At 52.4% G+C, this 15182-nt stretch overlaps 1 protein-coding gene across 2 annotated transcripts in view; it reads left to right on the plus strand.

Moving 5' to 3' along the window:
- The window catches only part of BRD3 (bromodomain containing 3), a 106397-nt gene that overhangs the window by 512 nt on the left and 90703 nt on the right, over positions 1–15182 (plus strand). The window contains exon 2 of one of the 2 annotated variants that reach the window (XM_074016057.1): positions 9678–9962. The exons of the other annotated variant lie outside the window; for it this stretch is intronic. The gene's annotated coding sequence lies outside the window, so the exon portion shown is untranslated. The remainder of the gene's footprint in view (positions 1–9677; positions 9963–15182) is intronic. 2 annotated transcript variants of the gene reach the window in all.

The following is a 15182-nucleotide window of genomic DNA, read 5'->3' on the forward strand; positions in this document are numbered from 1 at the left end:
GTTCGGAGAAAGAAGCTCATCTCTATCTCTGGCCGCCTGGGCCGGAATCCCGAGCCCGTGACGCGCTGCTCTCCCTTCCACCCCGCCTCAGCTCCCAGATCGCCCACTTCTCTCCCTCCTCACCCCAGCCCTACCTCCCACCCGGGTCTTTTTTAAACCTGCAGACAGAGAAACTCCTAAAAATCCAGCTCTGATCTGTCACTCCCCAGTTTAAAACTCAGAACCAGCTTCCCATTGTCCTCAATTCCCAAATTCCCACTGCCCAATTCGGGTAAAGTGCTTACCAGACCCCGCCTCCTCTTCCAAACTACCGCCGCCTCCCAAACTGCAGCCCGCGTTCCAGCCCCAAAACAAAAGTATTTCCAGTCCTTCAGCCCTCCAGGCGAAGCAAGATAAGGGGCTGGACCCCAGAACTATCAGAACTCAAACCAGGTTCCCAGCTTCCACTTCCAGGTGAATTGATCTCACCACCCCATCCCACCCCCAGGAGATAGAGCCTTCTAGTAAAAACGAGATAATCCCACCTGGCGCGGTGGCTCACGCCTGTAATCCCAGTACTTTGGGAGGCTGAGGGGAGTGGATCACCTGAGGTCGGGATCACCTGAGTCTGAGGCTGAGGCAGGTGGATCACCTGAGGGTGAGGCAGGAGAATCGCTTGAACCCAGGAGGCGGAGGTTGCACTGAGCCAAGATCGTGCCACTGCACTCCAGCCTGGGCAACAAAACCAAAACTCCGTCTCAAAAAAAAAAAAAATTGTTCAGAGAAACAGTTCCATTTACTAAGTCACTCCTGGTGGCCAAAGCCTAGTTAATGTTCTGAAAAACAAATATCCAACATGTTTGTTCCTTTTCTGTGATTCTTATTTTCTCTTCTGTTTTCACCTGCGATATTTTTTCCTGAGCCTGACAACAGTTTGGTAGGTTATAAGAGGATTTAAAACTTAGTAAAGCAAATTACTTGCCTTTGTTAAATTCTCTTCCTTGCCGGCGTTATATGGTTTCAGAATTTTAGCTATGACTGCAGGGCTGGATTGCAAAAATTGCTGAACGGGGTTAGAGGATTTTCCTTTTTTTTTTTTTTTCTTTTTTTTTTTTTTTGAGACAGAGTTTCGCTCTTGTTGCCCAGGCTGGAGTGCACTGGGGTGATCACTGCAACCTCCCCCTCCCAGGTTCAAGCAATTCTCCTGCCTCAGCCTCCCGAGTGGCTGGGATTACAGGCATGCGCCGTCACGCCCGGCTAATTTTGTATTTTCAGTAGAGATGGGGTTTCACCACGTTGGTCAAGCTGGTCTCGAACTCCTAACCTCAGGTGCTCCACCCGCCTTGGCCTCCCAAAGTGCTGGGATTACAGGTGCAAGCCACTACGCCCGGCCTTCTCTTTTTTTTTGTTTTTTTGTTTGTTTGTTTGTTTTTTTGAGACGGAGTCTTGCTCTGTCGCCCAAGCTGGAGTGCAGTGGCGCGATCCTGGCTCACTGCAAGCTCCGCCTCCTGGGTTCACGCCATTCTCCTGCCCCAGCCTACCGAGTAGCTGGGACTACAGGCGCCCGCCACTGCGCCCGGCTCATTTTTTGTATTTTTAGTAGAGACGGGGTTTCACCGTGGTCTCGATCTCCTGACCTTGTGATCCGCCCGCCTCGGCCTCCCAAAGTGCTGGGATTACAGGCGTGAGCCACCGTGCCCGGCCGGCCCGGCCTTCTCTAAACGATTTTTATCAATACAACATTTCAGCCACGCACAGTGGCTCATGCCTGTAATCCCAGCACTTTGAGAAGCCAAGGTGGGCCCATCACAAGAACAAGAGATCGAGACTATCCTGGCCAACATGGTGAAACCCCGTCTCTACTGAAAATACCAAACAATTAGCCAGGCATGGTGACTTGTGCCTGTAGTCCCAGCTACTCGGGAGGCTGAGGCAGGAGAATCGCTTGAACCCAGGAGGTGGAGGTTGAAGTGAGCTGAAATCGCACCACTGCACTCCAGCCTGGCAACAGAGCGAGACTCGCTCTCCTAAATAAATAAATACAAACATTTCTAGAAGGTTTCTCCCCACCCGCACTCAAGGACCTCTGATCAGCCCTGCAGTCCAGGCCTGCTGGCCACCCTCCTCACTGACCCGGGTCCCTCCACCAGGCTCTCCTCCCCAGGGCAACCCCGACCATCCAGTGTCCACTTGGGCTTCCCTAAACCTGATGAGTCTTCCGGCCCCCAGCTCCTCCACAGTGAAAACATCTTCCATTGTAATTCCTGGGTCAGTGTCCCCTGGGTCTGGCTGAATTGAGTCTGACCCTCATCACAGCACTCTGGACACTTGGCCCAGGAGGGTGGGGGTGACATGTAGCACTGAGGAGCACTTGTGTACCCAACTCTGTGTTCAGTTTGTTACATTTAGTACCTCCTTGCACCCTCCCAACAAGCCTGTGACATGATGCCTTTATTATCTCCTTTTTACAATGAGGAAACCAAGGCTCCGAGAGGTTGAGAAGCTGCCCAAGGACGCACAGCTAGTAGGCACAACCAGGGAAGTGAGCCCTGGTTCTAGGCAGGACCCACACTCACACCAGTCCACTCTCAGTGCTTCCGAGAGTGGCCTCTTCAGAGACGGCGCCTGTGGGATCAGGAGCAGGCGGCAGGGCTCTGAGGTTGCAGCAGGGCCGAAATGCAGAACACCAGCCTCTTTTAGGACTTGGGGCTTTCGAAGAACCGTGTTGTCACCGAGTGACTAGTATTTCCTCGGGGCCGAACTCTGAGAGGGAGGGCCACCAGCAGCGATGGACGAACGGCCTATGGCAGGAGTGCTGGTGTCCTCAAAGCAGGCAGTCCGGGAGCACTGGCTCCTTCATGGCCAGCCCAGAGCTTTGGGGGGCAGCAGATTCCAATGGCAGTTGATTTGGGAGGGTGGTGGAAGCTGAGGGATGGAGGAATGCCCAGGACCCAGGGTTTCCCGGAGCTGCTGACCAGATTTCCAGGCTGGTGGGCCACCTCGACCTGGCCACGGTGCAGGGGGCTGTTGCTGCTGCCTGGAAATGCTAAGGCTGCCTGCCAGCCCAGGTCAGTGGGATTTTATGTTAAATTCCTTTTCCCCTGGTAACTATGCCAGGGCAGCCAGTTGGGGGATTCATGTTACCATCTCCCCATCCCCAGGATCTCCCCGTGGACCCACCAGGGCCATGTGGGCCTTCACCTGACAGCTTTATGCTGATTGGCTACTCTCAACGCTTCACCTGACAGCTTTATGCTGATTGGTTACTCTCAAAGCTTCACCTGACAGCTTTATGCTGATTGGCCACTCTCAACCCTTCACCTGACAACTTTATGCTGATTGGCCACTCTCAACCCTTCACCTGACAGCTTTACGCTGATTGGCCACTCTCAACCCTTCGCCTGACAGCTTTATGTTGATTGGCCACTCTCCACCCAGGTATCCAGAAAGCCACTTCCGGTCCTCACGGTACCACTGTCCTTCTCTTCTTCCCCTGGCCTTAGCTTCCCGGTACAGAAACAGCAGGGTAGACGGAGGAGCCCATCTTGTTCTTGACAAGGACTGTGCGGTTTCTTCCCTGTGTCAGATTCTCTCCTTCCACTCCGTTCTCCTTCCCACTAACCTCGTTCTCCGTTCATCACGTCCCCTCCCCTGGCCACCCTCTAAGGTGACCCCTCTAGATTGCCCCTGTCTCCAGTGATGACACTCCACTTTGACTGGCACAGCCCCAGTTCCAGAACCAGAGTCCCTGCCCCTGGCAGCCCCTCAATCCCAAAGAGACCCGGATGGTTGGTCACCCGAGTTGTCCCTTCCTTCAGGCCCCTCCATCCTTGCCAGCATCCTGGCCCTCACCAGGGGCCACTCCCTTGTCCACCTCCCTCACTACTGTGGGCTCACGAGAGAGGGACACCCTGTCCACCTCGGTGCCTGTCAGGAGGGACGCATGGCAGGTGCTTAATAAAGACCCTCACAATGAATGAATCGTGGCATGTTCCCTTCCGCTTCCTGTTGGGATTTAAACCTATGTTAAACTTGCTTAAAAGTCCCTACGACCGTCTGCCTGCCCCACCCTCCACCCCACTCCAGGCCAGGGTGTCCCTGGGGATGGCCCCCCTCTTCCCTCAGGTGGTGCTGGGAGCTCAGCCGCGCCTGCCCAGAAGCGATGCAGGCATCAGTCTGGGTGGGTCAGGCCAAGCTGGGCGGGTCTCCCAGCGAGAATTCTAGGAATGCGGCCCTTGTTTCCAAAGCCAGGCTGCACCTGGTGCAGTCTGCAAATTCCCCTCCCCACCTCGGGTTCTCTGCAGCAGTGGTGGCGGCAGCATAATCCCACTGGTTACAGAGAGTCCTGGCAAAGACCACTGTGAAAGACACAGCTCCTGGGACAGGCCAGGTGGAAATCAGAGGCCCAAACAACCAAGGGGATTTTTCAAAGGCTTTAATTTGTTTAGTTTTGTTTGGCAGGGCCGGGTGGGAGGAGTGTGGCTAGTGCAGTGGCGGTTTGTAGGAGTCATTTTTTAAGGGCTCTGTATCCGGCTGCCAGTAGTACTCCACCCGTGCTTCCCCGACATACCAAACTATTTCCATCTGTCCGAGCTATTAAAAACCACCACAGCTGTTCTTCCTGAGCGCCTACTGTGTGCCTTTCACCCGCATAAGGACGTCATTTATTTTTATTTATTTTTTATTTTTTTATTTTTGAGACAGAGTCTCGCTCTGTCGCCCAGGCTGGAGTGCAGTGGCCGGATCTCAGCTCACTGCAAGCTCCGCCTCCCGGGTTTATGCCATTCTGCCGCCTCAGCCTCCCGAGTAGCTGGGACTACAGGCACCGCCACCACGCCTGGCTAATTTTTTTTTTTTTTTTTTTTTTGTATTTTTAGTGGAGACGGGGTTTCACCGTGTTAGCCAGGATGGTCTTGATCTCCTGACCTCGTGATCCGCCCGCCTCAGCCTCTCAAAGTGCTGGGATTACAGGCATGAGCCACTGTTCCCGGCCTATTTTTATTTTTATTTTTATTTTTGAGACAGAGTCTCGCTGTGTTGCCCAGGCTGGAGTGCAGAGGTGTGATCTCGGTTCCGTCTCCTGGGTTCAAGAGATTCTCCTGCCTCAGTCTCCCGAGTAGCTGGGATTACAGGCCTGCACCACCTCGCCCCACTAATTTTTGTATTTTTAGTAGAGACAGGGTTTCACCATGTTGCCCAGGCTGGTGTTGAACTCCTGACCTCAGGTGATCTGCCCACCTTGGCCTCCCAAAGTGCTGGGATTACAGGTGTGAGCCACCACACCCGACCCACCTAAGGACTTTAGATACCATCTCATTCAGTCCCAAACGTGGGAGCTGTTCTAATCTTTACAGATGAGGAAAATGATTTAAAAGACCTCCACGCTCTGGTAGATGAGGAAAATGAGGGGCCCAGAGAGACTCAATGACTTGCCCAGTGTCACACAGCAAGTACATACAGGCTGGGGCTTGACCCTGCTCTGCAGACCTCCATAAGCTCCATGTCTTCCTGGGAGTCATACCGGCCCTCTTGCAAGTGTGGGCATCATCCCTAAGCGGCTGTCCCCACAGCAGCTCTGTGGCCCGCCCTCCACGCCGACACCTGGACACCTGCTCCCAGTTCCTTCCCTCCTGCGCCCCTGGCTGCATCTTAACCCCACTGCCCATTCCCATTGTTTCCGGGATTTCACAGTGATGAAGTGTTTCTTTGGGACAAAATAGAAGCGCTCCCTGAGTTGGTTAAGAGGCAGCACAGTCTCCACAGGGGGTAAGTAACCTAAGGAAAGGGGTGACCTGGTATTAGGAGAGTATACCAGCCTTGATGGGGGCGGCGCTCGCCAGCCCCAGGCACTGAAGGCCCGGCCCTGGGGGCGGGAGCTGAGGAAGAGAGTAAGAAGCCGCAGATGCAGGGCCTGCCCTGCTGGGTTTCCTGCAAGCTTGAGGAGAATTCCCTAGGCGGGGAGCAGCTGCCTAAAATAGGAAAGCTGAAACAGAGGAGAGGCTCGGGCTCAGGTGGAGGCCTTGGCCTGGGCTCCGGCTCCCAGCAGCTCCCTTCCTTCCTGGCTCGCCCAAGTATGCTCGCAGCCCCTCCGTCTGCCCACCCCTGCCCTGTACCTCTGCGGTCTTTAACTCCCCCAAAAACCAGCTAAGGCCTGAGCATCTCCACGAATGCGGCGGACGAGGCTTTTCCAAGGCAGTCAGCCTGGGCCTTACTCCCAGCTGTCTTTCAGTGGCCACAGAGCTTGGGGACAGCCTTGGAGGCAGGGAGCAGTCACTCCACCACGTCCCAGCGGCTAGAGGCAGGCAGGCACATGGAGCTGATCTCAGCACGGTGGGCTATAGGAAGGGTGGGCAGGCTCGAATTCAGGCAGAGGAGGTACAGTCCATGGGGTGTGGCTGGTCCTGGGTAGTTCTGACCTCAGACATTGATTTCCTTGTCTTGGGGTCTCATGTTAAAGCTGTCGGAAACCAGAGAGGCAGGGACTATCAGCGCGTGGAGGTCATTTAAATCACAACCGTGGTATCTAAGACGGAAATAAAAGATGGACCCCAAGTGCCTGTTGGTTTGTTTATTGGAGACAAAGTCTCACTCTATTGCCCAAGCTGGAGTGCAGTGGCGTGGTCACACCTCACTGCAGCCTCTATCTCCTGGGGCGCAAGCGATCCTCCTGCCTCAGTTGCCTGAGGAGCTGGAAGTACAGGTGTGCACCACCATGCCCGGCTAACTTTTTAAATTTTTTGTAGAGATGGGGTTTTACTATGTTGCCCAGGCTGGTCTCAAACTCCTGGCCTCAAGTTATCCTCCCACGTCAGCCTCCTAAAGTTCTGGGATTACAGCATTGGCCCCAGTGCACATTTAGAACGTACAACTCTTTGTGAGTTTCCTCCCAGGAATCTTTCCTTCAGAGACACCTGCAGAGGGGCCCGAGGCTGCCCCAGGATGTCTGTGGCAGCAGTATTTATAATGATGAACTCATTGGAGACAAATGTTCATCTGTAGAGGAATAGGTAAATACGCCATGGGACATCCAGATTCTGGAACAGTCCACGGCTGCCAAAAGGATAAGGTAGCTTGGGAAGTCCTACCACAGAGCAACGGCAGTGACATGTTGTTAAGAGGAAGAAACAAGCAATGGGAGAATGGATACAGAATGACCAGTTTTGTAAAACAAAGCCAAATGTGGGGAGCAAGGCAGGTTCTGGAGGGTGCGGAAGCCCACAAGGAGTGAAAGTAGGAAGGACTGAGTCCAGGCGCAGTGGCACACGCTTGTAATCCCAGCACTTTGGGAGGCCAAGGCGGGCGGATCACCTGAGGTCAGGAGTTCGAGACCAGCCTGGCCAACATGGCAAAACCCTGTCTCTACTAAAAATGCAAAAAATAGCTGGGCGTGGTGGCAGGTGCCTGTACTCCCAACTACTCAGGAGGCTGAGGCATGAGACTTGTTTGAACCTGGGAGGTGGAGGTTGCAGTGAGCTGAGATCATGCCACTGCATTGCAGCCTGGGTGACAGAGCGAGACTCTGTCTCACACACACACACACACACAAAAGAAAGTAGGAAGGACCAGAGGGGTCTCTCAGTTCTCCCTGAGGAGCACCGATACTCTTCAGGCAGATGTCTTGCCTTTGCAATGAAAGAAATAACAAACCTCCTTCATCTTCCACAATAGGAGAGTGATACACAGGGCTGCTAGACCGATACAAATCTCTCCCATCAACCCAGTTCCCGGCCCTCACCTCGTTACCCACATCCCTGGAGCGGTGTGCATATAGGTACTGCCAGGTGCCATGGGTCTGAAGTGGGCCCACCTGGTCCCTGCACTCAGGGCTCCATCTGGGGGAGCCAGACCCTCAGGTGACAGTTGTAGGACGCAGTGTCAGATTCTGGAATGGGAGGCCATGCTGACGAGTTGGTGGAAAATCAAGGGACCCTTCCTAGGTTGCGTTCAACCAGAGGCGCTGGAAAAGCCAGGCTGCCCTGCAGGCACCACGCAGGCCTCTGTGGTGAGGGCGGGCTGTGTCAGCAAAGGCCAGGGTGTAGGGGCAGTGGGGTGAGGCTGGAGGCACAGGGGAGATCCAGCCAGAGAGGTGGGTATGGGTAGGGCCGACCCCCACCCCCACCCAGCAAGCTACAGGGAAGGGTGAGCGAACGATGCAGACGACGTGGGTGGGGGACGCTCACAGCCCTCCTTGGAGTGAGGCCAGGAGACAGCTGAGCTGGCACAGAGACCAGCCACCCACACTGGGCCGACTTGGAGGCCTTTGCCTCGTGCCAAGCTAGGGAAGGCCGAGGAGGCCCAAGGATGAAAGAAACCATCCTGGCTGGGCACGGTGGCTCACGCCTGTAATCCCAGTACTTTGGGAGGCCGAGGCAGGCGGATCACAAGGTCAGGAGATCGAGACCATCCTGGCTAACACGGTGAAACCTCATCTCTACTAAAAATACAAAAAATTAGCCAGGAGTGGTGGCAGGCGCCTGGTGGCAGGCAGTACCAAGTCCCAGGTACTCCGTCGACTGAGGCAGGAGAATGTGTGAACCCAGGAGGCGGAGCTTGCAGTGAGCCGAGATCGCGCCACTGCACTCCAGCCTGGGCAACAGAGCGAGACTCTGTCTCAAAAAACAAATGATAAAATTTAAAAACATCCCTTTGGGGTAGAAGTCTAGAAGGATGGACCCTAACTTGGACCCTGGTGCCCAAAGGCTGGCTGGGTCTCGGAGGGGCCTGGGTGCACGTCCTGCAGGCTCTGCCTTTCACCCTGAACGAGGCGGGTGGTGTGGGCAGGGTCCTGCCCCGCAGGGCTGTTTGTGAGGGGCAGAGACGCCATGAGCTTTAGGCCAGTCGGGTGAGAGCAGGACCGGCGGGAAGTGGTGAAGGACAGCAGCAGAGGGAACCCTTGTGAAAGTCACTGCAGACAGGCTGGGCCACATTTCCAGGCTCCTCACTTAGACAAAGTGCCTCTCAGTCTTCAGGATGCAACAGAGTGACCTGGAGAGCTGGTGGAATGCAGGTTGCCCAGCCCCTGGTGGGTCTGGGGAGGAGCCCAGAAATCTGTGGTTCTTTTTTTTTTTTTTTTTTGAGATGGAGTCTCACTCTGTCACTTCCTCTGGAGTGCAGTGGCATGACCTGGACTCACTGCAACCTCCGACTCCCTGGTTCAAGCGATTCTCCTGCCTCGGCCTCCCAAGTAGCTGGGACTACAGGCACACGCCACCACACCCAGCTAATTTTTGTATTTTTAGTTGTAGGCGGGGTTCACCATGTTAGCCAAGATGGTCTCCATCTCTTGACCTCGTGATCCACCCACCTCGGCCTCCCAAAGTGCTGGGATTACAGGTGGGAGCCACCACACCCGACCGGAATCAGTAGTTCTAACCAGCCACCTGTGAGCTCCTGGCCACACTTGGAGAAACTGCTCTGGGCCCAGCCCAATGTGACCTGGATGCAAGTCCATCCTCATGGAGCCAGATGTTTACGAGGCTCTGAACTGCACAGTGGTTAAACATGTGTTTAACTTGGAGTCAGACACACCTAGGCACCTCCCTACACCTCAGTTTCCTCTGCTGTAAAATGGGAAGTCCAACCCGTCTGGGGTTTTAAGGATTCTTATGCAATAAGGGGACTAGACCCCGGCGAGCACTCAAAGGTACAATTTTGTTTTGTTTTGTTTCGTTTAACACAGAGTTTCCCTCGTTGCCCAGGTTGGAGTGCAGTGGTACGATCTTGGCTCGCCGCAACCTCCGCCTCCCGGGTTCAAGCAATTCTCCTGCCTCAGCCTCCTGAGTAGCTGGGTGCCTGCCACGATGCCCAGCTAATTTTTTTACAGGTGCCCACCATGACGCCCAGCTAATTTTTTGTATTTTTAGTAGAGATGGGATTTCATCATGTTGGCCAGGCTGGTCTCGAACTCACCCCAGGTGACCCACCCACGTTGGCCTCCCAAAATGCTGGGATTACAGGTGTGAGCCACCATTGCCCAGCCAAAGGTACAGTTTTTATTTTGTTATTATTTATTTATTTATTTATTGGAGACGGGGTCTTGCTCTGTTGCCCAGGCTGGAATGCAGTGGTGCGATCTTGGCTCACTGCAACCTCTGCTTCCCAGGTTTAAGCAATTCTCCTGCCTCAGCCTCCTGAGTAGCTGGGATTACAGGTGCCTGCCACCACACCTGGCTAATTTTTGTATGTTTAGTAGAGACGGGGTTTCACCATGTTGCTCAGGCTGGTCTCAAACCCATGACCTCATGATCCACCCACCTCGGCCTCCCAAAGTGCTGGGATTACAGGCGCAAGCCACTGTGCCCAGCCTATTTTTTATTGTTTGAGACAAAGTCTCATCCTAGCTAGAGTGTGGTGGTGTGATCATAGTTTGCTGTAGCCTCAACCCCCCAGGCTCGAGCAATTCCCCTGCCTCAGCCTCCTGAGTAGCTGGGACCACAGGTGCATGTCACCACACCCAGCTAATTTTTTTTTTTTTTTTTTTTTTTTTTGAGACGGAGTCTTGCTCTGCCGCCCAGGCTGGAGTGCGGTGGCCGGATCTCAGCTCACTGCAAGCTCCGCCTCCCGGGTTCCCGCCATTCTCCTGCCTCAGCCTCCCGAGTAGCTGGGACTACAGGCGCCGCCACCTCGCCCGGCTAGTTTTTTTTTGTATTTTTTAGTAGAGACGGGGTTTCACCGTGTTAGCCAGGATGGTCTCGATCTCCTAACCTCGTGATCCGCCCGTCTCGGCCTCCCAAAGTGCTGGGATTACAGGCTTGAGCCACCGCGCCCGGCCCTTTTTTTTTTTTTTTTTTTTTGAGACGGAGTCTCGCTGTGTCGCCCAGGCTGGAGTGCAGTGGCCGGATCTCGGCTCACTGCAAGCTCCGCCTCCCGGGTTTATGCCATTCTTCTGCCTCAGCCTCCCGAGTAGCTGGGACTACAGGCGCCCGCCACCTCGCCCGGCTAGTTTTTTGTATTTTTTAGTAGAGACAGGGTTTCACTGTGTTAGCCAGGATGGTCTCCATCTCCTGACCTCGAGCCAATCTCGGCCTCCCAAAGTGCTGGGATTACAGGCTTGAGCCACCGCGCCCAGCCTAATTTTTTTATTTTTAGTAGAGACAGGGCTCTCCCTATGCTGCCCAATCTGGTCTTGAACTCTTGGACTCAAACACTCCTCCCACCTCAGCATCCCAAGGTGTCACAATTACAGGTGTGAGCCAATGTGCCCAGCCAGGTACAGTTCTTGACAAAACATTTTTTTCTTAAATAAATAAATTGTAAACATTAAATTGGATGGAATTATACTTTTCTATGTTTTACACATGTGTAGATTTGTGGACCACCACCATGATCAGGACTATAGGAGAGTTCAAACCTCCAACCCCACCCTGCTGCCCCTTGGAAGTCAGACCACCCTGTGTCCCCAACCCCTGGCTATCACTAATCTACTCTACCTCCCTCCAGTGTCGTTTTCTCCAGAATGACATAAATGGAGTTATGCAATATGTAATCTTTTGAGACTGGCTTCCTTCATTCAGCACAATGCCCTTGACATTCATCTTTCATGTTGCATGTTTCAGTTTTTTTTGGTTTTGTTTTTTTGTTTGTTTTTTGTTTGTTTGTTTGTTTCTGTAGCCCAGGTTGGAGTGCAATGGTGCGATCTCAGCTCACTGCAACCTCTGCCTTCCGTGTTCAAGCAATTCTCCTGCCTCAGCCTCCCGAGTAGCTGGGATTAGAGGCGCCCGCCACCAAGCCTGGCTAATTTTTTTTTTTTTTTTTTTTTTTTTTGAGACAGAGTCTTACTCTGTTGCCCAGGCTGGAGTGCAGTGGTGCAATCTCAGCTCACTGCAACCTCCGCCTCCCAGGTTCAAGTGATTCTCCTGCCTCAGTCTCCCGAATAGCTGGGACTACAGGCATGTGCCACCATGCCTGACTAATTTTGTATTTTTAGTAGAGACGGAGTTTCTCCATGTTGGTCAGACTGGTCTTGAACTCCTGACCTCAGGTTATCCGCCCGCCTCAGCCTCCCAAAGTGCTGAGATTACAGGTATGAGCCACTGTGCCCGGCCTTCCAGGACACTTTCATCATCCCAAACAGAAACTCCATATACACTAAATACTAACTTCCTATTTTCCCCTTCCCCCAGCCCCGATCATCTCTATTACACTTTCTGTCTCTATGAATTTGCCTGTTCTAAATGCTTTACATAAGTGGAACTACACAATATTTGACTTTTTGTACTGGGCTTATTTCCCTTAGTATCATGTCTCCAAGGTTCATCCAAGGTTCAGAATCGTAGCATGATTCAAAATTTCATTCCTTTTGATGACTGAATAATGCTGCAACGTATGTGTATACAACTTTATTTTTATTACTTTTATTTTTTATTTATTTATTTTTTTTGAGACAGAGTCTCGCTCTGTCCCCCAGGCTGGAGTGCAGTGGTGCCATCCTGGCTCACTGCAACCTCCACCTCCCAGGTCAAGTGATTCTCCTGCCTCACTCTCCCAAGGAGCTGGGACTACAGGCGCGTGCCACCATGCCCAGCTAATTTTTGTATTTTTAGTAGAGATGGGGTTTCACCATGTTGGCCAGGCTGGTCTCGAACTCCTGACCTCAAGTGATCCACCAGCCTCAGCCTTTCAAAGTGCTGGAATTACAGGTGTGAGCCACCACACCCAGCCTATTTTTAATTTATTTATTTTTTATCTTTGTTTGTTTTGTTTTGAGACAGAGTCACTCTGTGGCCCAGACTGGAGTGCAGTGGCACCATCTCGGCTCACTGCAACCTCCCTATCCTGGGTTCAAGCGATTCTCCTGCCTCAGCCTCCTGAATAGCTGGGATTACAGGCATGTGCCACCACACCTGGCTAATTTTTGTATTTTGTGCCTGAGATGGGATTTTACCATGTTGGCCAGGCTGGTCTCAAACTCACCCCAGGTGACCCGCCTGCCTCAGCCTCCCCAAATGCTGGGATTACGGGCACAGCCACTGCACCCAGCCTTCAGCATTTCTTTATTTTTTCATCCATTAATCTGCTGATGGACAACTGAGTTGTTTCCACCTTCCGGCTGTTGTGCATCATGCTGCTGACATAGGTGCTATAGTCTGGATGTTTGTCGTTGAAATTCGATCCCCAGGGTTAGAGGGGGACCTGGCGAGGGGCGTTTGGGTCATGGGGGCAGGTCCCCCATGAAGACGCTAGTGCCCTCCCTCGGGGGGTGAGTGAGTTCTTACTCTCTTAGTTGCTGGGAGAGCTGGGTGTTAAGTGAACCCCTCCACCTTGCTTCTGCTTTCCCATGTGATCTCTTCACATGCTGGCGCCCCTTCATCTCCGCCATAAGTGGACGCCAGCTGAGGCCTTTACTAGATGCAGATGCCGGAAGTGGAACTTTCCAGCCACCAGAAGCATGAGCAAAATCAATCTTTTTTCTTTATAAGTGGCCCAGTCTCAGGTACTCTGTTCTAGCTACACAGACGGACTAAGACAATAGGTAAAATCAGCATCTGTTGGATCCCCTGCTTCCAGTGTTTTTGGGTATCTCATTGTGATTTTCATTTCCATTTCTCTCTTGACTTATGATGTTGTCTTATTTCCACCTCTGTATCTTCCTTGGTAAAGTGTATGTTCAAACTTTTTGCTTTTTTTTTTTTTTTTTTTGAAACGGATTGTCCCTCTGTTGTCCAGGCTGGAGTGCAGTGGCTCCATCTCAACTCACTCCAACCTCCGCCGCCCAGATCAAGCAATTCTCCTGCCTCAGCCTCCCAGGTAGCTGAGATTACAGGCATGCACCATCACACCCAGCTAATTTTTGTATTTTTAGTAGAGACGGGGTTTTGCCACATTGGCCAGTCTGGTTTTGAACTCCTGACCTCAAGTGAACTGCCCACCTCAGCCTCCCAAAGTGCTCGGTTTACAGGCATGAACCACTGCACCCGGCCAACAGTATCTTTTATAGGGCAAAGATTTTTACATTTTCATCAAGTCCAATTTATCAATTTTTTTTCTTTTTTCTTTTTTTTGAGACAGAGTTTTGCTCTTGTTGCCCAGGCTGGAGTGCAACAGCACGATCTCTGCTCACCACAGCCTCCACCTCCCAGGTTCAAGCAATTTTTCTGCCTCAGCTTCCCAAGTAGCCAGGATTACAGGCATGCGCCACCACGCCCAGCTAATTTTGTATTTTTAGTAGAGATGGGGCTTTTTCATGTTGGTCAGGCTGGTCTCAAACTCCCGACTTCAGGTGATCTGCCTGCCTTGGCCTCCCAAAGTGCTGAGATTACAGGCTGAGCTACTGCACCCGGCCAATTTGTTTTTCTTTTATGGATTGTGATTTTGGTATCACATCAAAGAACTCTGCCTATTCCATAGTCACAATAATTTTCTTTTGTGTTTTCTTGTAAAAATTCTAAGTTTTACATCTTACATTTAGATCTATGATACAATTTGAGTTAATTTTTGTATCAGGTATGAGATACAGGTTAAGGTTATTATTTTTTCTTTTTTTTTAAGATGGAGTCTCGCTCTGTCACCCAGGCTGGAGTGCAGTGGCGCGATCTCGGCTCACTGCAAGCTCCGCCTCCCAGGTTCCCGCCATTCTCCTGCCTCAGCCTCCCGAGTAGCTGGGACCACAGGCGCCCGCTACCTCGCCCGGCTAGTTTTTTTGTATTTTTTTAGTAGAGATGGAGTTTCACCGTGTTAACCCTGATGGTCTCAATCTCCTGACCTCATGATCCGCCCATCTCAGCCTCCCAAAGTGCTGGGATTACAGACTTGAGCCACCGCGCCCGGCTGATTTTTTTTTTTTTCTTTACATTCACAGGTCCTGACATAAAGTTGGTTAATTTTGGCCGGGCGCGGTGGCTCAAGCCTGTAATCCCAGCACTTTGGGAGGCTGAGATGGGCGGATCACGAGGTCAGGAGATCAAGACCATCCTGGCGAACACGGTGAAACCCCGTCTCTACTAAAAATACAAAAAAATTAGCCGGGCGAGGTGGCGGGCGCCTGTAGTCCCAGCTTCTGGGGAGGCTGAGGCAGGGGAATGGCGTGAACCCGGGAGGCGGGGGGAACTTGCAGTGAGCCAGGATCGCGCCACTGCGCTCCAGCCTGGGCGACAGAGCGAGACTCCATCTCAAAAAAAAAAAAAAAAAAAAAAGGTTGGTTAATTTTTTGCATAATAAATATGCAGTTGTCACAACACTGATATGGGTGTCCCCACCCAAATGTC

This window comes from Macaca fascicularis, chromosome 15 (genome assembly GCF_037993035.2).
Source record: "Macaca fascicularis isolate 582-1 chromosome 15, T2T-MFA8v1.1".
NCBI lineage: Eukaryota > Metazoa > Chordata > Mammalia > Primates > Cercopithecidae > Macaca > Macaca fascicularis.